Raw genomic sequence first — 26550 nt, 5'->3', positions numbered from 1 at the left:
TAATGTTAATTGTTAGCAATGTCTACCCAGATGAGGGGAAACATAATGTCTGACAACTGCTCCAAGTCTTTAGTACTCTGTTGGTAACAGACACACCAGATCATTATCCCTGACACAGAAAGGTAGACAGGGACAATTGGTCTTCATGAAGTAATACACTAGGGATTAATTTTATAGACAAGATTCTTTGGGAAGAGTATTATATTTCTTGTATTTTCAAGAGAAATTAAAGTCAAATGTCTCTAAAGTCAAATGCCAAAAGCAGTAATTTACTCAGATGTTATTATAGATACTTTAGGCATCGATTAACTACAAGCTATAGAACTATGGTTTATGCCAACTAATAATGGAGCATTAACTCTTGAAATTTAAAGTTTATAATATTAATTGCAGAGATGTTGTTAATTCTATTCTCTAAGAAAAAGTCAATTTCTGAAAGAATATATAAAGGTAATTCCTGGTTTACTAATACTATTGGTGCAAATAGTGCATGACAGTCCAAAGCTGTCCCATGGGTTGACAATGCCCTTTATCACCCACTTCAGAATAACAAGCAGATATCTGGTGTAGAGATATGGTTTTCTTTAGACTGTTGTAGAAACCTAAGAAACCAATAAAGTCCACTTCTCAACATATCTCTGGCCCCGAAGGAGATAGTAGCTTTGCATATTAGAATTTTCCAATGCTTTCCCCCCAGTAAAATATTGTTCATAATTAATGTAATTATTAGTTCTGTATCTTAGGAACATGATGAATTTATTAGCTGCACAGAAGTTCTAACCCAGATACTTTTCTATTTTTCTCACAATTTCATAATCTTTCATTTTTAAATTATTTTCCATTAAAATGATCCTTCTATCCAAATCATATTTTTATACGTATTCTTTTAATGTCATCATTCCTACTTCTTCCGGTACTGTGTTATAAAGTTTTGTTACATTTTAAAAATTTTGACTTTTTATACCTCTTTTTAAAACCTTACAAATGAAATTGATTTATTGCACCATCTAAATTCAGTAAGATATCAGTGTGAAATAATTTTTTGTCACTGTCTTCAACTACTTTTTTTAAGTACCATTACAGCATACTTGGCAATCTCATTTATTACTATCTACTTAATATGTATAACATGGAATCATCAAGTTTAGTCTTATTTAACCTTTGAGCATGTATTTTTCCTATCATCCCAGGGGCAGAGAGTTCTGGTATTAATGACTGTATAGGGATGATAATATAGTCTGTTTATTCAATCTACCTCTATTTAGTCATATTTTCTCTTTTGGGTCTTTGATTCACAGCGGTCAAAAGAAGAGAAAAAGAAAGGATGGGGGAATAAATTCCCTACCTAAAGGTGGTATTATTGCAGGCCTTGCCTGACTGTTCATGCTCAAATTCCTGCTCTTTCATCAGCAATAGGGCTTTCACTGTAAAAATATGTCCTCCGATATAACCTCCTCTGTGGCAATTCTCTCATTCTTGTGGTTTCCTTATGGAAGATGCCATCTTTTGTATTCAAGCCTAGCCAGCTTTCTTGCTGTACAGTTGGACTTTCAGACAAATAACATATTTTTCCCAAGTAAAAGAGAGCTTTCTAATGAATTATCTCCTTTCTCTTTGATGTCTTCCTTTGCTTTATTATCTTGTACAAAAATAGGCACACGATGCCAATGGCAAATCACGTGATTCAGCAGGGTTTAAGGAGAGAATTATACAACTTCTCTTTTTGTAGGTACTTCCAAACTGTTTTCAAACCTCTTGTACCCTCCTCCCAAAGTCTGAGGGAATATTAACCTTCCTTCTATGAGGAAAAAGAACCTTTCATCATGAACACTTTCTTCCTGAAAACTACAAGTTTATCCACTCAATTATCCAAGGGTTATCTTCTGTATGTATTAAGGGTAGTAGTAGAGCAAAGTAACTATTGCAGTTGCAGGGTTATTTGGCCATTACTAAATCCTATTATAATTTATCTATTTGTGATCTTTAGAATATGACTTTTCCCCCTGTTTTGAGCTTAGTGATAATTGCAGTTAAACCGTAAACATTTTGCTGAACATCCAGTACATAAAAATTGTTAAATTAGCTATAGCTTTAAACATTACCTTTAAAGAAACATCTCTCTCCTTTCTTATAGTGTAAAAAGTATGATTGATTATTGTCTAACTGTCTCCATTCCTCAAACTCACAAGACAAAACCATGTTATTTAAACCATTTTTTGTAAGTAGCTAATGACCAATTAATTGCCAAATCCAACCAGCTTTTTTGTTTTGTTTTGCTTTCTCTTTTTCATGACTACCTCAGGTTCTATGTTATATAATTTTCATTACAAATTAGCCAAAAGCCTGATTTCTTTTGACTAGTCTATTTGTTACATTCACTTGGCTGCACATCACCATGGGCATGGGTGAGCACAGGTGTCTGTTCCTTTTCTGCTCACATCATAGGACGAAAGTACTGTTTACAAAAAGAGCATGGCAAATGGGTCCCACTCTACTTCTGAAGCCAGAAATTTCAAACAGATCCTAGAAACTGCAACTAAATTTTCCATTCTCATAATGCCCCTTGAAAGTTTTTCTCTCCACTGATTATCCCTGTAGAGGAGATATTCCACCCAACAGCTAGGAAAAAATCCCCTCATTTATAGGATAGCAAACGTTAAGCTGAGTACTTACTCTACTCCTATTCTCCTGTTCCGAGCTAAGGAATTGTCACTTATGGTATCCAATTACTTAGTTCATATGCAGTTCTCAACACATTGCAAACTGGATTAAGAATTTTTCCTCGCTTAATCAAAGAAATCAAATGACATTCTGTTGTTTTTCTTGTTTTTCATGACCTTGACACTTTTGAAGTCATTATTTTCTTGTTTTTCATGACTTTGACATTTTTAAAGAGTATTGGCCAGATTAATTTATGAAATGTTCCTTAATTTGATTTGTTTGGTGTCTTCTCATGATTAAACTGCAGCCATGTGCTTTTAGGGGAAAATATACTAGAAAGGTTCAGTTCCTCCTCTAATAATATCAAGGGATGAGGTTAACATGATATACCACTGAGGATGCTTACTTTGATCATTTGGTTAAGATGGTGTCGGCCCAATTTCTGTACTGTAAAATTACCATTTTCCACTTCCATACTCTATTCTCTGGAAATACATCACTATGTCTGGCTCATGCTCATAGTGTGGAGGAAGGGTTTAATCTTCACCTCATAGAGGGTGGAACTACCTACATTTATTGCTTGGAATGAGTTTGTATGGAATATTTGCCTCTATTGTTTTCTATTAACTGTATCTCCCATATATCTCTGTTCTGTATAGATTGCCCCATTTCTAATATTAAATATCTTGTCTGTGCTACCACTGTCTCTCCACTGGACTATTTTGTGGTTTTCACCAAATTACCCATAGCCCTCTCTGTAAAATTTTCATACTTTCTTGTTATGAAGCTTACAAGCTGCTGTTTGGTTTGACTCCTACTAATATCTTTAGCCCTAACTTGCCCCATGATTCTCATTTCTCTACGTCTTTTAGTTATGTTGGCTTTTCATAAGTTCACCTACTTATTATACTCCCTCTTGCAAATAGTTGCACATTTGCCCACCAAATAGAGTACTTCTCCCATTCCACGTCACCTAGAAAACAAGTTATTTTTTTTTCTTTTAATGGCAGGAAGAAACTCTTTTCTGACATTCTTTTTTTCTTTCTTTCCTGACATTCTTAACTCGGAAAATCTTAGCACTAATATTTCTCCTTAGCAGCATTTGCCATCATTGCAATGGCAGATTGTTGTTTTTGATGATAATTTAATCAGTATACAGTCCCCACAAAAACAGGAACTAATTTTTTTCCCCAATATTTCATTTCTAACATAAAGCTTAGACACAATATTTTGGTGGTACTCCATAAATTTTGATTGAATCAATTGCATTAATTAATTAATTCACTCATAAAGATTAACTAATATTTAGATCAAGTTTATTTAGGAATTATTACCTGGGGATCATCTGGGAATGATAAAGTAAGTGTTAAGATAGTGGGTTGATACTCTAATAAAGTTTGTATCTTTACTGCTGTTTCCCCATTTGCTGGTCAATGACTATTTGTTCTCTTCCTCTTTTCCTGCTTTTATAGCACTGCAAGTTGTTCATCATTTGCAAGGCATTTAGATTACTTTATAATTAACTTCTTTGACTCATCACTGACTAGAAATTCATAATTCTTCTCTATTTGTTTCTTTTTATCCTAATTGTCTTTTCTGGATTGTTGAGATTGCAACTTACAGAAGTCAACTTCAAGTAACTACATATAAAAATTGTCTTACTTTTAATGTAAAATATAAATGTAAAATTAGAAGTACATTATGAAATGATTACAGAAATTGAGTTAATTAACAAACTGTCACCTTACATAGTTATCTATTTCTGTATGCATGTGATGAGAACATTTAAGATCTACTCTCTAAGCAAACTGTAAGTATGTAATCCAGTACTATTGACTATAAGCATGGTATTGAAATCAGATCTCCAGAATGTACTACTCTTGCAGTTGGAAGGTTCATAAGCAGTGTGACTTTATGGAATTCAGGGACACATTAAGGATGAGTGGATCAAGGACTTAGATAGCTTTCAAAAACTCCCCAATTACTTCTCTCAACTGTTTTATCTGCTTCTCTCTATTCAAATCTTTTACTCTTCTTTCTCAGCCAATTCCACCACAAATATGTTCTGTATTTACATTCCCCTTTACATTCACCAATCTCCCTGGTTTTAATAATGGGGTGAAGGACTTTGTATTTCCTAATTAGTTTGTTAAGCTAAGAGAGCCTCTGTAAAGCAGTGTGTTAAAACTTAAATACATAATGGAAACTGGACTTGAAAATTTCCTAAGCAGACAAATCCATTTATGTATGTATGTATGTATGTATGTATTGTTGAGGGGGGCAGAGGAGGGTAGGGAGGGTCATGGGAATAGGGAGAGAGAATCTTAAGCAGGCTCCATGCTCAACACAGAGCCTGACTTCGGGCTTGATGTCATGACCCTGAGAGGGTCATGAGCCAAAATCAAGAGTTGAATGCTTAACTGACTGAGCCACCCAGTTGCACAAAGACAAAATCATTTTAGCCATGTAAGCCAAATGAAATCTGCCCTATTTCAAGAATAGAAGTAAAACTTAGGTTATTTCATATAAATGCTTCTGAAAATAGTAAAAGAAATTTAATTTTCAGATTGTCTGGGTATCTTAGGGGTTAAGCTTCTAACTTTTAATTGAAGCTCAGGTCAGGAAATCAGAGTCATGAGATCAAGTCCTGCATTGGGCTAAAGAAGAAGAAACTTAAATTTCACTTTCCTAAAAGTGGTGTATGATAATCTCATTTAACCAATTATATGCCATTGTAATAGCTAATCATTGTAAAGGCTAAACAACTTCCTCACTTTCACTTTATAAGCCATTCTGTAACTTCATGTCCCTATGTTTCATACCAGTTTTAAATTAGAAAACTCCCAGTTCATCAACAATTCTCACATGAACAATAAAATCTTACTATTTGTTGATTTGATGGTTTTAATTTTGCCATTTCTGGAATTGACAAGAGGTTTGAAAAAAATATATTGATGAGTAAATTCTCAGGTTGACGATATGTTGACGATAAATCTTCTCATTCCACTTTAAGTTCTTTAAATTTCTACCTGAACAACATTTCTGGATAACTTTATGGCCCCACCTATAATATGAAGAGGAAATATTCTTCACAGAGTTGTAAATTGGATTAATTTAGGTAACTCATACATACAATTTTTATAATCTGGAGATATGTCTACTGTATAGTATATATTTATATTGTACAGGTTTTTGAATGGCCTTTTGAATATTAAATTGTTTTAAGTAGATAGGAGAAAATTTTAAAAGGAAATGAACAGAAAAAATATAGAGAAGTGCTTTGCTCATGAGGTTAAACAAAAACTAATATGAAATATTGAACTAATTAAGCAGCAAAGTTACCTTGATTGTCATAGTCTCAGGATAATAAAGACTACTAACTTCATTATTCAAATTTCAAAATTAAAAAAAATGAATATTTTTCAATTAAACACATAATTTGCAATATGATTTTCATATTTAATATAATAAATAACTTATATTTTAATGCATATTCCTTTGACTTCATGTTTGTATGATCTAGTCTTTGCCTGGTGAGAACTTTCATTTGACATAGTTTTCCTGTGAACCTTTAAAAGCAAAGCAGGGATGTGTGGGTGGCTCAGTTGATTAAGTGGCTGACGCTTTTTTTTTTTTTTTTGTAATTTTATTTTTTTTTTAGTGTCCCAAGATTCATTGTTTATGCATCACACCTAGTGCTCCATGCAATAACTGCCCTCCTTAATACCCACCACCAGGCTCACCCAACCACCCCTCACCTCCAAAACCCCCAGTTTGTTTCTCAGAGTCCATACTTTCTCATGATTTGTCTCCCCCTTCATTTCTCCCAACTCACTTCTCCTCTCCAACTCCCAATGTCCTCCATGTTATTCCTTATGCTCCACAAGTAAGCGAAACCATATGATAACTGACTATCTCTGCTTGACTCATTTCACTCAGCATAATCTCTTCCAGTCCCGCCCATGCTGTTACAAAAGTTGGGCATTCATCCTTTCTGATGGAGGCATAATACTCCATTGTATATATGGACCATATCTTCGTTACCCATTTGTCTGCTGAAAGACATCTTGGCTCTTTCCACATTTTGGCGATTATGACCATTGCTGTTATGAACATTGAGGTACAGATGGCTCTTCTTTTTTCACGACATCTGTATCTTTGGGGTATACCTAGTAGTGCAATTGCAGGATCATACTGTAGCTCAATTTTCAATTTCTTAAGGAATCCCCACACTGTTTTCCAAAGTGGCTGTACCAACTTGCTTTCCCACCAACAGTGTAAGAGGGTTCCCCTTTCACACTTCACACACTTTCACAAAACACTTGTGGTTTCCTGTCTTGTTTATTTTGGCCATTCTAACTAGTGTAAGGTGTTATCTCAATGTGATTTTGATTTGAATCTCCCTGATGTTTAATGATGATGAACATTTTTTCATGTGTCTGTTAGCCATTTGTACGTCTTCTTTGGAGAAGTGTCTGCTCATGTCTTCTGCCCATTTTTTGATGTGATTATCTGTTTTGTGTGTGTTGGGTTTGAGGAGTTCTTTAAAGATCTTGGATATCAGCCCTTTGTCTGTAGTGTCATTTTAGAATATCTTCTCCCATTCTGTGGGTTGCCTCTCTGTTTTGTTGGCTGTTTCCTTTGCTCTGCAGAAGCTTTTGTTCTTGATGAGTCCCAAAAGATCATTTTAGCTTTTGTTTCCTTTGCCTTTAGAGACAAGTCTTCAAAGAAGTTTCCGTGGCTGATGTCAAAGAGGTTACTGCCTATGTTCTCCTCTAGGATTTTGATAGATTCCTGCCTCATCTTGAGGTCTTTTATTCATCTTTGTGTGTGGTGGAAGACAATGGTTGAGTTTCATTCTTCTATACATAGTTGTTCTATTTTCCAAGCACCATTTAGTGAAGAGGCTTTTTTCCCACTGTATATTTTTTCCTGCTTTGTCAAAGATTATTTGATCATTGAGTCCATATCTGGACTCTCTACTGTGTTCCATTAGTCTGTGCCCATTTTTGTGCCAGTACTATGCTGTCTTTGTGATCACAGCTTTGCAGTAAAACTTAAAATCAGACAACATGATGACCTCAGTTTTGTTTTTCCTTTCCAATATTTCCTTAGCAATTTGGGGTCTCTTCTTCCACACAACTTTTAGGATTGTTTGTTCCAGCTCTTTGAAAAATTAAGTGGCTGACTCTTGATTTCAGTTCAGGTCATGATCACAGGGTCATGGGATCAAGCCCTCCATCAGGCTTTGCATTCAACAGGGAGTCTGCTTGATATTCTCTCTCTCCCCATGCTCTCTCTCTCTCTCAAATAAATAAATCTTTAAAAAAAGAAGGAAAGTACAACATAATACCCATATTTTTACAGACCCTTCTGTCAATAAACATATACACATATTGCTAAACAGGGCTATTTTCCCTAAGGTACTAGTTTTCCACACTTTGTATTGATTCTGGGTATGTTATACAATGAATTGAAACAGAAAAGCAAATGTACTCTTACACAAGTGAGCTGGTAGTGTTACACAAATTGCTTAAACAATACCGTTAACAAGAATATTTCAAAAGAAACCTTCACAGTTCTAAATCTTTAAAGAATCTATCTCTGAAAGAGAATCTGGTAAATTGCAAGGGTAAAAGTGAAAATGGTAGGAAATAGAGATTTCAAGGAAGTGTCAGCAAATGGACACTTAAGAGACTGCAGCTGGGACAAAGAGCTATCACTGCGGAGAGAAAAAAGGATAAAATTACAGTTAGAAATTTCCAAAATGTTGGGGCACCTGGGTGGCTCAGTTTATTAAGCCTCTGCCTTCAGCTTCAGTCATGATGTCAGGGTCCTGGGATGAAGCCCCGTATCTTGCTCTCTGTTTAGCAAGGAGCCCGCTTCCCTCTTCTCTCTCTATCTGCTTCTCTGTCTACTTGTTATCTCTGTCTGTCAAATAAATAAATTAAATCTTTTAAGAAAAAGAAATTTCCAAAAGGCATATGTATCTTATTTTTTCACCTGTCTGTCTTGGAATCACTATTGAATTTAGTACCTCCTTAGGTATCCTGAAACTTCCTCAGACATTAAAATTAATGATAATTATGATGATGATAATGATGATGCCAGCAGACTAAGAAGTCTAATGAAGTCAGTTCCTCAGATTTTGGATTGTTCAATATGCCTCTATACATAACACTTTCATCTAAGCTCTGTTTAGCAATACTGAAACGCAATCTGGAATCCAAAATTTAATGTAATTAAATAAGAAGCTGTTGGCATTCATCTAGATACCTGCACACACAGCATTTTTTTTCACTTGTACATTATTTTCAAAAATGAATCTGAGGATGATGAAGCTCAAATTTTTACAAGATTCTGTGATGTGTAAAAATATAGGAAAATGGGCTTCCAACTCAAAATGAAATGTTATAATTAGATAACACATAAATACATGCACCAATCAATAAATGTAATGGGGGAAAAAGCAAAACCCTAAAATTAAAAATGCCATTATGTATCAAAATTATACTGACCTCTTTTTTATATTTTCTCATTCTTGTACTAAACTTATTTTCTTTTTTCTTAATTTATTTGTTTTTTTGAAACTAGGTACAACTAGCTGTATATCAGATTGTGTGACATAAATCTTTCATTTCATAATTTATATCCTATATGATAAAAATATAAAAAGTCAACTAGAAAATACTTTTTCTATGAGAATAATATCATATTAGTTGCTCATAGAATTAACATTACAATGAGCAAACTTTTGGGATTGTAGGATTTTAATCTAAGTACACTTTTTCTTATAAGGAATCTGTATTATTAATCTGTATTTAATAATAAACATGTAAAACATTATCTGATGACAGACTCACAGATTTCCACTGAAATATCAATGCAGAAAATTAAGACTCATTACTTTAAAAAAGTACTTGGTATACAATCTAATACTAGAATCTGGGCTACTGACATCCTTGTACACAGCCAGTGGAATCCTATTGAGAATAATGTACAATGTCCTACACACCCTCTTAATCACGGGAAAATGGTAAATTTAAAGGAAAGAAAGTTTGGCCTTCTTTTTTTTTTTTTTTTTTAAAGATTTTATTTATTTATTTGACAGAGAGAGAGAGAGAGAGAGATCACAAGATGGCAGAGAGGCAAGCAGAGAGAGGAAGAAGCAGGCTCCCTGCCAAGCAGAGAGCCCAAAGCGGGGCTCAATCCCAGGACGCTGGGATCAGGACCTGAGCTGAAGGCAGAGGCTTAACCCACTGAGCTACCCAGGTGCCCCGAAAGTTTGGCCTTCTTAAACTATTTCTAGGATCAGAGATCCTACCTATAAATCAGAGATTTCTATTCCCATAGAAATACTATGGTACTTGTCAGGTTAAAACTTTCTACAGAAAGCAGGGCTCTTTGAAGGAGACTGAAATCCCTCTTCTCTTCTATCTCATTGTTTTCTTCTTAATTATATCTATATGAGCTGCACAAAAATTAGGTAAGTAGATGAACAACTTACATCATGTAAGGTACAGTTTTAACAGACAAATACTAGAAATGTAATATCCTTAGATGATAGAAATTAAGTACGTATTTTTTTTCTTTAAGCTATTGGTCTTTGATAATCCTAGACTTTAATTTCCCTTCCTAAAATTAGTTAAGTAATATTAATCTGAAGTTCATCTTTCTTGACCTTGAGAACTCGAGTTTTCTTCCAGTTAACGTGTCCATATAGATATGGGAGTCTGTAAGCTATGCTTACAGGCATCACAAAGCTATACTGCATGCCCACCTGTCACCTTATTCAGTGAATGAGCACTTGATGGCTGCAACTCCTCAGTGTATTTTACAAAAATCACAGGACTGGTGACTTATAAGCCACTTTATCTCTCCCTAAAGCCTTTCCCAGCATTCTCTTTTATTTATTCAATCTCCAAGTTACATCTTATATAAATTGTAACATTTTCAAAGTTTTGCTGAAATTTAGTTATGATAGAATTACAACCTGGTGATAGAAAGTGATTAGTGTAGTTATGATACTGACTGATAACCTGTCACATAGGTCGACTACGTCGCTAGAATTTTCTCGCCCTTCTGTTTCCCTGGCCTTTGTTGCCAATATTATCCTCACACATATCCTTCCTATCTAAATTCCTGGCCCCAAATCTTAGGAACACGAAGAAGAAAGGAGAACAATGGATGCCTTCCCATTCTCACATCCAAACCCCCCATTTAACAAACATAATCTCAGACAGGTTTTTCTCCTAAAAAGAGAGAAAAACATGTTTTTTTTATCCTTCTATTGGTTGGAATTTTTTCTGACCCCCAAAATAAATTTTAGTTTGCACACAAGAAAGGTTCATTAAGAAGTTGTGCATTTCATCCATTAACTTGAATGAACCGATTGAAAGTTTTCCAATGCTATAGCAACACAAATTTAATTATGCCAAAAACTTCTCAGCTGAGAATCAACAATTTCCTGTCTTTTGTTTTGTTTTAAAGAGTTTATTTATTTATTTGACAGAGACAGAGAGAGAGAGAGAGAGAGAACCAATAGGCAGAGCAGCCGACAGAGGATGAGGGAGAAGGAGGCTCTCGGCTAAGCAGGGAGCCCAACGCAGGGGGCTTGATCCCAGGACTCTGGGATCATGACCTCAGCCAAAGGCACCCGCGTAACTGACTGAGCCACCCACGCACCCTAACAATTTCCTATCTTAAGAATAAAACTTTAATTCTCCAGATACTCTTGACTTCTCTCTCTCCCACTGTACATTTGAGCACCTAATTCATCAACAAAACATGTGATCTATCTTTAAAATCTTTTATAAATGGACAATTTCTTTTCACTTCCTTTACTATCACCTTGGGCAAAGCTACCAATAGTTCTCACCTGCATTGTTGTAGTCATCTCCTGAGAGGTCTCCCTGTTTCCACACTTGTCATTTTTCAGTGTATTCACACGAAAGAAGTCTAATTGATCCTATAATCATCTAAACAAACTTTTCCTGGTTTTATTTTGACCTTACCTCCTCTAACTTTCCTCCTCATGCATTAGGTTTCGGATTAATCTTTTTGATTTTTCTGTAATACCATCCATTTTCTTGACTAAGGGCCTTTGTGAAAGCTGTTTTCCTCACTTCAAATACTATTACCCAGATATCTATATGTATCACTAGATAGCTATACATTTCATATCTATATAGTCTCACTCAGGTGATGTCTTCAGTCTTTGTTCAACTGCTGTCTTCATACTGAGGTCTTCTGGGACTATGCAAATTATAATTGGTTGTCATTTATATCCTGTCTCCCTTTTCTATGTAACTCTTATTATCAAAACTTATTTTTTTAGATTGTTTTCATTCAGCACTCTGTTACACGTAAGTTACAGGAGGGCCAATATTTATCTTCTGTTTTACTCTTGGATGTAAGCCCAATGCCTAGATGGAGTGCCTAATACATAAAATGAAAAATTTTTAATAAATGACTGAATTAGAGATTGTACAAATTCACCATTGGAAATTATTTTAATTTTTTAGAAGATTTTATTTATTTGTCAGAGAGAGAGAGATAGCACAAGCGTGGGGAGCAGCAGGCAGCAAGAGAAGCAGACTCCCTGTTGAGCAAGGAGCCTGATATGGGACTCCATCCCAGGACCTTGAGATCATGATCATGACCTTAGCCAAAGTCAGACTCCTAACAGACTGAGTCACCCAGGCACCCCTGGATATTTCTTTAATAACAAAAATTGAGATAGAATAAAAATTAATTACAAGTTTTAAAAGTGAGGGGGATAGTAACAAATGGGATAGATTAGAGAAAGGGTAGTATGCCATGAAAAACTCTTGAAATATTTCTAATAAATAATTAATAATAATACGGACACCATTTTTTTCCTTCTTACACATCTAGTGTTGCAGTAAGAACTTCTGTACATTATTTTATGTTAGATGACTGCTTTATATCCATAATTAATGAGTTGAAACATTTTTCCCTGTTTCTGATTTTAGAACCTAAGTTAGTAACCACTATCCCGTCCTGCCTCATATTTAATAAGTTGCTTTTAAGCCTGGTTCTAAATAAAGATCAACCTTGAGTGTGCTTAAAAATCATGTTGCTCAGTTTTTATCCTCAAAATATGAAATCTCAATCCTCAGGGGTGATAAACAGAAGTCTTTTTAAATAAACAAGTAACAAAAAGTTTCCAAGTGGAACTGATATGTAGCCAGTGTTAAGAACCATGGCTACAGAGCATCAAAAAATAATTCAGCCAGAAAATAAACCATCTAGAAAAATGTTTTATTCATTGGAAACTGCAGAAACTAAGGGCAACAGGAAACAAAAGAAAAAAATTTGTCATCAGATAGATGTGTAACTCCACAACAATCATTTCACTAGCTTCTGAAATAGCAAACTAATTTCTAATAAAATATTAGGCAGGAAATTAAATCAACAATAATATAAACAATTTGCATAATAACTAACAATTCTCCAAACAATTATTTTTAAAAATCATTAACATACACATTGTATTAATATTCACCAAAACGTTTTTTACACGAAAGAACATGCAATGTGAGTTCAAAAGTATTGTAAGCACAAATGGCTATTTCTCTAACCTACTCTAATTACCAGTGAACAATAACAATAAAAACTGAAGAATGTGATTACTGCAGAAAATGGAGTATTCATTCTCTCAACACAGTTTATTCAAGCACCTATCTTCCCCAGGTTCAGGAAATATTAAATGTGCATAAAAAGCTAATCTTATACTCAAGAAAATTGAACATTAGAGGGGAGAAAAATAGTTTGAAGAAAACTACTATTAAGTAATATATGATAAATGATACAGGAACGAATTGAACTAGCTGTGATAGGAGGGCAAAGAAGTAAGTGAAATTAGTATAGTACAGAAGTTAAATAAATAACATTTTGAATTACACAGATCTGAATTTTTTTCTCAGCTTCTACTCTGGCAAGTGAGGTAGATGCACACCAACATCCAAGCTCCTCTTATTAAATTTAATACTGCCAAGTTTTAGCTGGATACATGTCCTACTTATTTGATATTTTCCTTTCCAGCTGATTTGTTCCATGGAGAGACTAAATTCTGCCCAGTGAAATGCAACAAACAACAATGTGAGCATATTATGGTGCACAGCCTGAAAATGGAAGTGTGAGCACTACCCAGCCTTTCCTTCTTCCCAATGTCAAGGAAGAGAAATTGTTACATGATCTTCTTATATTGTAATACTGGAATGTGCTATTGGCCTTCTGCCTTCCGGCTCACTACTTTAGTATGTGGTAAATTATGAGGAGTATGTTGTATGTTATAAGAAGTGATCCACACTCCTAATCCATTGCATTTCAGTTTTTAAATTCTCAGTATGTCTACCTTCATTTACTATAGAAATGTATAGACATTGTCATACCACTACATTATTATACCACTAGACTCTATTTAAACAAGTTATACAACTTTTCTTTGCCCCATAACAAGCACATTTGTAATCATTTAACTGGTTTCTTAAAGTGGCAAAAATACAAGTGAGATGAAGAAGGAGTACCTAACCTATGGGAATAGGAGAGGAAGTGATGGTATTAATACAAGAGCCATTAAATGATGATCAAGATGTCTGAAGGTGTAGGTCAGAAATCAATTTCCTAAAGAGAAGCTGTACCTAATCTAAGTAATCCAGAGGGACAGAGGATTCCAAAAATCCAGAGGTACTAAAATACCTATATATTAGAATGTATAACTGAGGATTGTATATTGGTACTTGAAAAGAAAATATTTTTAAATGTATACTTACAAAAAAATGACAATTAAAATTACTTTACACATTTTGCTCTCTTTTAATCAATTAATTTTTAATTTTTATTTTTTATTTTTTTAGAGAGAGAGCATGCATGCAAGCAGCAGCAGAGGTGAGGGATTGGTGCAGAGTAGAGAGGAAGAGAGAACCCTTACCCTGTGCAAAGCCAGAAGGGGGGCTCAAATCCCATGACTCTGAGATCATGACCTGAGCCTAAACAAGGAGTTGGATACTTAACTGACTGAGCCACTCAGGCTCCCCTTAATCAATTAATTCTAAATATCTGTTTTCTTCAGTTACTATCAGTCAGCTTAATTCAAAGTATATTACCAGATTTGGGTAATTTTTGATAGAGAACATGAAAACATATCAGTTAGATTAAAGTAGTCATCATGACATACTATTTAAAAAATAAAGGGAATTTAAAACACTTAATTTTTTAGAGTATAACTCAATGTCAATTTTTTACTAAATTTCTTAAGCTATTTGGGAAAATATCAACTAGAAAAATTTATAATATGTGAAGAAGCTACATTTCTCCACAAATAGGATAGTCATAAGTACAGTATTTTTTCCAGTAATATCCACCATCAGTTCAGATAAGCAGTCTTTTGAGAAACCAACTGTCTCATCTGATCATCTAAGAAAATTGCATATGATTTCCCTCTGGGGGGGGGGAAACCACTGGGTATTTTTTACCATTTTATACTTAAATATGACCACTAAGTAGACTGTACTCATGTTGACTTTGGTTTTAAGGTAGCTATTATATCTTCCCCAAGTACTTTTGACTGGAAAATATAACTTTTTTTGTTGGTAAAATATAATCATCCAAGTTTAGAGAATATACAAGCTTGCAAATGATAGCCATAGAGAACAATGAAAATAAACAAGTACATATTTGGCATAAGTTTGGAGTTTTCATTCTTTGCATTTATCTCTTTATATAGTAGGAATTAATAATTTTAAAGTGATTCTAGTGTTCATCTGAGGACCATACATTAGTGTTCAATGTCAGTGAGATGGGTAAAATGCTCAGTATTATGTCATGTAAACTACTCTCACATTGTGTTACAGTTCGACATAGAACGTTTACAGCTTCCTTCTCCATATCTACAGTTATCCAGGGAAACTAACTTTATTAGCTTACAGGTCAATTCATCTTCTAAAAATGTTACCACTTTGGATGTTTCATATGTTATATATATATATATATATAGATAGATAATGATATTGATAAATACATCACACCAATGTTATTTGCCAAATACTTACCAGGTTGGAAAATCATGATGCTGTATAAATTTATTTTTCTCAAGAGATACATGAATTCTTTTTTTTTTAATTAAGATTTTTATTTATTTGACAGAGAGGGAGACCCTGAGAGAGAGAGAATACAAGCAGTGGGAGTGGGAAAGGGAGAAGCAGGTTTCCTGCTGAGCACAGAGCACCACGCAGGGTTTACTTATATTTTAATTTTATTTTTTTATCTTTTGTTATAGACACTATGCAATACATACTGCCCAATATTTCAAAAATAGACCAAAAAATGTGACTATTATTCACAATTTACCATCCACACATATATAAACCCTCTTCAAATACTTATTTTCCAGATACATATTTGCATATGTACCTATAATTACATATATTTGTACCTATAATTACATATATATGTATACAAGCATACAGACACATTTTATAATATATTTTCTCAACAAAACACCATGAAGAATTTGACATGTCATTAAAATGTATAAAATAGAAATATTAACTTATTGAAATAAATAGTAATTTATTAAACATAGGTTATTACATTCATTAAACTATAATACTAAATTTTTAGATTAAAATTCTATTTTTAAGTAATATGTCCATGTATTCTCACATTGTTAAAATTACACCTATTAATATATTTTTATTATGATAATAAATGCCATGATAAATTTTAGCTTTGTTTTCTGTTTTGTTTTGTTTTTCCTGTTGCTGTTAAAAGAAAACATCATCTGGAGAAAGATGAGAAAAATCACTGAAACAGTACAAATTTTTCCTCCTGAAAATTATTCCAAGAAAACAAGACTAAAAACATTCATAAAGCAGAAATATAGAGAAATATGCAGGAGTTTAACTTTTTAATACATCTAAAAATAATTTAAAAAAATAAGTTTTTGAGTGAAAGTTATGAGTGAAGGGTGTCAAAAGGTGCAAACTTCCAGTTTGGAATGATTAAGTCAGGTGTAAGAAATGTAATTTGGAAGTGATGGTGACTATAGGTAATAATACTGTACTGAATTATATGAATGTCGCTAAGACAGTAGAATTTAAAAGTTCTCATCACAAGAAAAAAATAATTATAACTATATATGGTGAGGGATGCTAACTAGACATACTGTGGTGATCATTTTGCAATATGTACAAATACCAAATCATAAGGGTATATACCTGAAAGTAGTATAATGCTATATATTAATTATATTTTTTAAAAAGTTTCTGGGTTTTTGTCAATTGTATTACTTATCTACTGATGTACAACAAATTGCTTCAAAAACTTAGACCCTAAAATAAACAGTTATTATTTCATAGCTTTTTTGAGTGAGGAATCTGTACTTGACTTGGTCATCTTGCTCAAGGTAACTCACAAGGTTGGAATTGAGGTGTCAACTGAGGAACTGGGTTACCAGGTCTAGAACACACCCAAGGAGAGGGGACTATCTAACTGCCTCCATATCAGAAAGGGAATCACTGGGGGGCCATCCTAGAGGCTGTACACTGCAACAAAATATTTAATAATATGGTCCATCATAACAGTATACAAAATTATGAGCAATGTTTGGTTGGACATTCTCCTGCACGGCAAAATGAGAAAGTAAATTAGCAAAATTTTCAGGATACCAATTCAGGTATCCTGAATATTCAGGATACCAATCTGAATACAAATGTATAAAACAATGTTTTACCTTAATCAAACCTAGTATTTCTTTAAATCTAAAAAAAAAAAAGAATGCATATGTGCAAATATATAATTATAGTAAAGACCATTACCCAGGTGAAGTTCACACCACACTATACTAAGTGAATTTAGTTTTGTGAATTTGTGTGTATGTGTATGTGTTTCAATAAAGGGTAGTGACTTGGATGTGTTCACCATCATATTCTCATTTTGTATCACTGTATAAATACTCATATACATTGAATGATGGATTGAATATATTATTAGTCTCCTTTAGTGCAAATTCTTTTGGTTAATTCATAAAATATAAATCAATTTTTATGTAACTGAATGCAAATATATTTTTGCAAGTTTGTATTTCTTCTAACAAAAGATGAATCTTTTCCATGCCAGGATAGGGTTCCCACATTGAAAAAGTTGAGAACTACTGACTTTTGGACAGTGTAAAAATTATGTTCATTTTGTTCACTCTGTTTCTTAAAAAATATATTTTAGGGGACGCCTGGGTGGCTCAGTTGGTTGGATGACTGCCTTTGGCTCAGGTCATGATCCCGAAGTCTCAGGATCGAGTCCCGCATGGGGCTCCCAGCTCCACAGGGAGTCTGCTTCTCTCTCACTCAGCTTTCTCTGTCTATCTCTCAAATAAATAAATAAAATCTTTAAAAAAAAATTATGGCCTAAGTGCAAGTTCTTTAAGACATGAGATCATGAAAATGTCGTTCAACAGATATCACTGTGTAAGGAAGGTATAGGAAAGAAATGTAGATTTTTGTTGTTGTTGTTTTTTGCTTTTTTTTTTTAAATTTATTTGACAGGCAGAGATCACAAGTAGGCAGAGAGACAGGCAGAGAGAGAGGAAGGAAAGCAGGCTCCCCGCTGAGCAGAGAGCCCAACGTGGGCCTCGATCCCAGAACCCTGGGATCATGACCTGAGCCAAAAGCAGAGGCTTTAACCCACTGAGCCACCCAGGCGCCCCTGTAGATGTGTTTCTGATACTAGGTATATTCTGTGAAATAAGACATGATTTCACTCTTTGAGTCTTTTTTGTTATTGCTATTGTTTTAAAGATTTTATTTATTTGAGAAAGAGAGCAAGAGAGCAGGAATGGCGGAGAGGGGCAGAGAAAGAGGGAGAAGCTGGCTCCCCATAGAGCAGGGAGCCAAATGCAGGGCTCCACCCCAGGACCCAGGATCATAACCTGAGCCTGAGCTGAAGGCAGATGCTTAACAACTGAGCCACTAAGGACCCCTGAATCTCAGTTTTAAATTAGAAATTGAGTTAATCCTGCCTGCATCAAAGAGTGTCACTGTTAGTATTTAATGAATACAGTAGAGAAAAAGAGCTAAGCTGAGAACAAAGAATTCAGATTTCTCCCAAGTGTACCCTATAGTTTATGTACAATCAGTAAATTTAAAATTTTTTTAAATGCTCTGTAAACTTATGACCATAGTTAATGATAAAACACATTAAATTATTTAAGATTATTTAATATTTTATAAATGTTCAATAATCAGTAATCAGACATATATAGAGGGGTAAGAATACAAATGTAATTAACTAAATTGATTACAAAATGGACAAGATATGTGAGTATATCTGTGAATAGGAGTTCCTATTCAAAAGAATTCATTGCAAAAAAAAAAAAAAGAATCCATTGCAGTCCAGAAGCCAAGCAATACTATTACAAGTCTGTGGTAGGTTACAGAAAAATCTATAATTATTTTAAAATATAGGTGTTTTACCCATATTTTATCTAATATAAATATTATCTAATATTAATAATGTGTATATCCAATGCATAGGGCACATACTAAAAAGAAAATCAAAATGTAAACAAAAAAATCATTAGATATTAACTTCATAAAACTATTTTTTTCAGAGAAAAAATCTCATAATCCTTATCTACTTCATTTTTTATCTGTAAAATCAGAGAACATGATCATATAATTGATATAATTCCATTCACTTCTGCATACAGGAAAAGATCAATATTTGGACTAGAGAAAACTATAAATAATCCATCAGAAAAGCTATAAATAATTCCAAAGGCAAAATTCCATGAAAATTTGTTCTTATAATAGAAATTTTGTAAAGATATGGAGACTTACTATTTTCAAATATATTGTTTTTTTTAAAAGATTTTATTTATTTATTTGACAGACAGAGATCATAGGTAAGCAGAGAAGGAGGCAGAGAGAGAGAGAAGGAAGCAAGCTCCCTGCTGAGCAGAGAGTCTGATGCAGGGCTCAATCCCAGGACCCTGGGATCATGACCTGAGCTGAAGGCAGAGACTTTAACCCACTGAGCCACCCAGGCACCCCTCAAATATATTACTTTTAAGATAACTTAAAATATGTTTCAAGACACAAATATATTGGATTAAGCATAGTGATTCATTACATTTAATTTTTTGTTGTTGTTGTTCATCAAATTTGAATATTCCATGTGTTAGAAAGAAGACTATGATAATCATGTCTGGTAATATCAAATTTCTTACACTTAATATTAAATATTAAATCCAGATATCAAGATAGATATGATTTATCTGCTAAATCCAAAATCTTAAATTAATCTGACTATGAAATACATTGATTAAAGCTTTCAAAAATATTTGAGTAATTCATAGTATGGACTTGCAGAAATATCTTAGTATTTGAATAGGTTTAAAGAAGACATCCAGATGGCCAACAGACACATGAAAAAGTGCTCCATATCACTCGGCATCAGGGAAATACAAATCAAAACCACAATGAGATATCACCTCACACCAGTCAGAATGGCTAAAATCAACAAGTCAGGAAATGACAGATGCTGGCGAGGATGTGGAGAAAGGGGAACCCTCCTACACTGTTGGTGGGAATGCAAGCTGGTGCAGCCACTCTGGAAAACAGCATGGAGGTTCCTCAGAATGTTGAAAATAGAACTGCCCTATGACCCAGCAATTGCACTATTGGGTATTTACCCTAAAGATACAAATGTAGTGGTCCAAAGGGGCACATGCACCCGAATGTTTATCTCAGCAATGTCCACAATAGCCAAACTATGGAAAGAACCTAGATGTCCATCCACAGATGAATGGATCAAGAAGATGTGGTATATATACACAATGGAATACTATGCAGCCATCAAAAGAAATGAAATCTTGCCATTTGCGACAACATGGATGGAACTAGAGCGTATCATGCTTAGCGAAATAAGTCAAGCAGAGAAAGACAACTATCATATGATCTCCCTGATATGAGGAAGTGGTGATGCAACAGGGAGGCTTAAGTGGGTAGGAGAAGAATAAATGAAACAAGATGGGATTGGGAGGGAGACAAACCATAAGTGACTCTTAATCTCACAAAACAAACTGAGGGTTGCTGGGGGGAGGGGGTTTGGGAGAAGGGGGTGGGATTATGGACATTGGGGAGGGTATGTGATTTGGTGAGTGCTGTGAAGTGTGTAAACCTGGTGAATCACAGACCTGTACCCCTGGGGATAAAAATATATGTTTATAAAAAATAAAAAGTTAAAAAAAAAAAAATGTTTGCTGTAAAGCTAATGGAAATTACACATGAGCAGATACTTCATTCCTGCTAATGAATTCACCTATTTTTTTTGAAACAATCTGTTTTAAAGTTGTTCTAAGAGTTTTTTTTTTAAGATTTCATTTATTTATTCATGAGAAACAGAGAGAGAGAGTGAGAGAGAGGCAGAGGGAGAAGCAAGCTCCCCACAAAGCAGGGAGCCAAAGGCGGGACCTGATCCCAGGACCCAAGGACCATGACCTGAGCTAAAGGCAGAGGCCTAATCATCTGCGCAACCCAGGCAACCTCTAAGGGTTTAATCTTAGCTTGATTATCAATTATTTGCTTATTTTGCATTGGAGCTGTAATGAACATCCTTATATTATATGGAAAATATTAAACTCTAAAATACTTAGTTGATTGAATACATACATAATAAGTACATACATAATAATTCACCATTTTCATTTCACTGTAAGTGTGTGTATGGATATAAAGTCATTTTTCATTATACTGGTGCCTTAGATAGAAAAGACATTTTTTTTTTAAAGATTTTATTTATTTAGGGGCGCCTGGGTGGCTCAGTGGGTTAAAGCCTCTGCCTTCAGCTCAGGTCATGATCCCAGGGTCGTGGGATTGAGCCCCGCATCGGGCTCTCTGCTCAGAGGAGAGCCTGCTTCCTCCTCTCTCTCTCTGCCTACTTGTAATCTCTGCCTGTCAAATAAATAAATAAATAATCTTAAAAAAAAAAAAGATTTTATTTATTTATTTGACAGACAGAGATCACAGGTAGGCGGAAAGAGAGGAAATAAGCAGGCTCCTCCCCGATCAGAAAGCCCGATGTGGGGTTCGATCCTGACACCCTGGGATCACGACCTAAGCAGAAGGCAGAGGCTTTAGCCCACTGAGCCACCCAGGTGCCCCAGAAAAGACATTTTTAAAGAGTAGTCATCTGTCTAGTTCTCCAAATTTTTGAATCTCTCACTACCAATCTATCTTTTCATAAGTTTAAACCTATTTATCTTTACATCTAATTTTTGTTTATATATCAGAAAGGCTATACATTTTGTTTGCTTGAAAGAATATGCTCATGTTTATCTGAAGGAAATGAAATCACTTATCTTGGAAAGATTATCTGCAACAACATGTTTATTACAGCATTATTTACTGTAGCCCAAAACATAGAAACAACCTAAGTGTTCATTTATGGATGAATGGATAAGTAAGATGTGATCTATTTACATACAAAGGAAATTTATTCAGCCATAAAAAAAAGAAGAAAATCCTGATTTTTGCAACAACATCAATAGGCTTTCAGGACATTGTTCTAAGTGAAAAAAAGAGAAAGACAAATAGTGTATGATCTCACTTATACATGGAATCTAAAAATATACTGAACTTGCCGTTCTGGAAAACAGTATGGAGGTTCTTCAGAAAATTAAAAATAGAACTACCCTATGATAAAGCAACTGCACTACTAATTATTTACCCAAGAGATATAAAAATACTAATTTGAAGGGGCAATATCGCACTGATTTTTATAGCAGCATTATCAACAAAAGCCAAATTATGCAAATAGCCAAACGTCCATTGACTAATGAATGAATAAAGAAGTGATAAACACACAGTGGACTATTACTCAGCCATCAAAAAGAATGAAATCTTGCCATTTGCAAAGACATGGGTGGAACTAGAGTATGCGATGCAAAGCAAAATAAGTCAGTTAGAAACAGAAAAATACCATATGATCTCATACATATGTGTAATTTAAGAGACAGAACAATGAACATGGATAAGTGGGGAGGAAAAAAGAAAGGGAAGCAAAACATTACAGATTCTTAACTATACAGGAAAATCTGAGATTTGCTGGAGGGGAGGTGAACAGGAGATGGGCTAAAATGGATGATAGGAATTAAGGAGGGCACTTGTTTTAATGAGTACTGGGTGTTATACATAAGGGATGAATCAGTAATTCTACTTCTGAAACTAATTATTTAATCATTAAATCCTATACCTGAATCCATATATGTTAACTAACTAGAATTTAAATAAAAACTTGAAATAATTAAAAAAAACCTGAACGCAGTGATACAGAAAGTAGACTGATGGTTGCTAGAAGTGGGAGACGGGAGATAGGCAAAATGGATAAAGGGGGTCAAAAGTACAAAGTCCCAGGTATAAGATAAATGAGTCTTAGTGTTATAATGTACAGCATTACATTGTAATTGTAGTTATAATACTGTATTGTATATTTGAAAGTAGATATGACAGAGTAGATCTTAGAAGATACCATCATACAAAAAATTGTAACTACACATGGTGATGGATGTTAACTAAACTTATTGTAGTAAATGTTTCTCAATGTACACATATCAAATAATTATTTTATATACCTAAAACCAATACAGTGTTTACTATCTCAGTAACAACAAAAAAATACATGATTCTATAAGCCACAAAACTACTTTGCAGAACACTATAACCACATTATATTTATATTTATGAAATTTTAAAAACACAAGTAACATTTAAAAATTTTTCTACCATTTTAGAAAAATTTCACATTTATTTTATTCCACTTACAATAATCAATGTTTTTAAATATATTTTTATATGCTTTGTTTCATTTACACTTCACACTGTTTGGACACATGTATCTTCCACATTTGGTGGCTTAAAAAAGTTCAAATGTTAAAGGATATCTCAGCTCCTCGCACAGTTTGTGAATGGATAAAGAAGACACGGTTCATATATACGATGCAATACTACTCAGCCAACAGAAAAGACAAATACCCACCATTTGCACCTACATGGATGGAACTGGAGGGGATTATGATAAGTGAAATAATCAAACAGAGAAAGAGAAATATCATATGGCTTTACTCATATGTGGAACATAAAGTATAGCATGGAAGACTACAAGGGAAGGGAGGGAAAACTGAATAGGAAGAAATCAGAGAGGGAGACAAACCATGACAGACTCTGGACTCTGGGAAACATACTGAGGGTTACAGAAGGGTGGGGGTTGGGGGATGGGGTAACCTCGTGATGGGTATTAAGGAGGGCACACGTTGTAAGAAACACTGGGTTTTATATGTGACTAATGAATTGTTGAACACTACATCAAAAGCTGATGATGTACTATATGCTGGCTAATTGAACATAATAATAAAAAATTCAAATGTTTCAATTTTTTCATTTTTTTAATAATTTTTTTTAAAGATTTTATTTATTTATTTATTTAACAGACAGAGATCACAAGTAGGCAGAGAGGCAGGCAGAGAGAGAGGGAAGCAGGCTCCCTGCCAAGCAGAGAGCCCGATGCGGGGCTCGATCCCAGGACCGTAAGATCATGACCTGAACCAAACGCAGAGGCTTAACCCACTGAGCCACCCAGGCACCCCAAAATGTTTCAAATTTTTAAAGCTAACAATATAGTCTGATCCTCAGTGGCTCTATTTCACTCAGTTTGCTGACTCTTGCTGTAAAGCAACGGTATATATTTTCAGTATTTTTCTTGTACTACCTTCTTTTTTTATAAGTACTATTCTTTAAATTTTGACAGTTGATTTTTTTTTTCAATTTATTTTCGTGTGTGTGTGTGTGTGTGTGTGTGTGTTTCCCCCCCCGATGAGCAGGATTTATCACAACTGAATGCTTCTTGCTCATGACCAGTGATGATATTTCTGTCTCATTCAGAAATAAAACTTGTACTATACAGAAACTTCATATCTCAATTGTGAATAATGTTCCTCTATTTATATAGGTTATTAATATCTCAATCCTGAGTTGTTTTACGGGAATTCAACATCTTTTGTTAATATGATGTTATTTCCCTTGTTCCCATTTATGACTGCATAACTTTTTACACTTAGGACTATAATAAAGAAGTTGGATAAAGTCCTTTATTTCCTTTTATCTTAACCTCTAAGATCGAGATAAATTGTAGTAAAGACTGATGTAGTCTCTCTGAAAAAGTGCCTTATTTTTTTTTTTTAAGTGTCTTATTCTTTGGTTGCAGGAAAGTCTGCCAGACTACAAAGGGAGGGGATGTTTATGTATTTAAATAAGAAAAAGTTCCACAGAGTTAACTCAAAAAGAGAAGTTAGTAAAAGCCCTTCATTCTAGAGAGGCAATTATGTTGAAGTACTTTAAGTAGGAAACTATATGATAATGGCATTTAAAATAAGTTTTAGTCTAACATGTAGATGAGGAAATCAAGGCCAGCTGCAAATGAAATAGATTTAAGGGGATCTTTCTTTACCATGTGAAATAAACACCCTTCAAATTATGTGTTATTTTTACAATAACTAAAGACAAAAATGGTTGTGAAAGCATTTTGCATATCTTGAAAACTCTACAGAAATCTTTTTCCTATTAGTTGAAATAATGTATGGCAATGTTTTGCACAAACTTGGAGCTCCAATGTCAAATAAGTAACAACTAACATAAAGAACAATTCAATGACAAGATAGAAGTAATTGACATGTTTCTTAAAGAATATCTGGGAACACATGAGAATGGACACAACTATGGATATGTCCTTAAGCAGTTTATTATATTTAATATTATTTTAGGAGTCATGCTATACATTGCCCTTTTAACAACTAGGGTATCACACTGCTTGTAAGTATAATTTATAAAACCATTTTGAATCTATTTTCTTGATTAAAAAATTGTCTTTCTATAGCAATAATAAAAAGGTAGTAAGATATGTCTTATGCCATAGGTCTTGTTTTATGTATTTTATGCATGAAGAAAACCTATGTTAGACAAAATTTCTACTCATCTGTTAATTAACAAAATATAAGCACAGTACCTAGGACTAATTATTTACTTTTGTCAAAATGGAACATCATATATCTGTAAGTTTTATTCATGGCTTTCTATTCTCAAGTGATATTTTATCTGTTTTAGAATGAACCCACCTCATTCCAACATTTTAAATCAGTAATAAAGCTGAGAGATTGTTTTTTTAGATTCACTAATCTAAAATAGTGAATTAATGCAAATTACCCCAAGGAAAATATCCCTACTCAACTATGTTCAATGAACACAGTCAGTGCATAAAAATAAGACAAATGAGTGAAAGATACTGGCCACTGGGCCCAGGGATGAGCAATGGAATGCATGCTTATCTCAGTGTTACCAGATGTGATTTTCTAAGAAAAACCTAAAATCTGAAACATTATGTAAAATGGTCTGATTTTAAAAACAGTGTATAGGCCAAACAAAGCAAAGCACACAATTCAATTGTGATTAATCAGATTCAATTTCATTCAGACAATTGTAAGATATTCTGTCAATTAGGATTTCATTAGATTGATAAAATGGATAAATAAAAGTATTAATAACTTAATTTATAATATTTTAGTATTTTCATAACAAGAAAATCTTCACATAGACCATCAAAGAATGACACTTGATTCTATATAATTGATTCCTTTAATCTTTTCTGTTTGACATTCCTAAGAACTGGCTCTCACCTCATGGACCAAGATGAATACTGAAACTTCAGCCATTGCATTCATGTTCCATATAGAAATTCAGGAGAAGTTAAGATTTTAATACTTCTCTGAAAAGGGATTTGTGAGTTATGAAATAACACATTTGCCTTTTGTCTAACTGG

Source organism: Mustela nivalis (assembly GCF_964662115.1).
Source record: "Mustela nivalis genome assembly, chromosome: 15".
NCBI classification, from domain to species: Eukaryota; Metazoa; Chordata; class Mammalia; order Carnivora; family Mustelidae; genus Mustela; species Mustela nivalis.
This window is presented reverse-complemented; position numbering follows the sequence as displayed.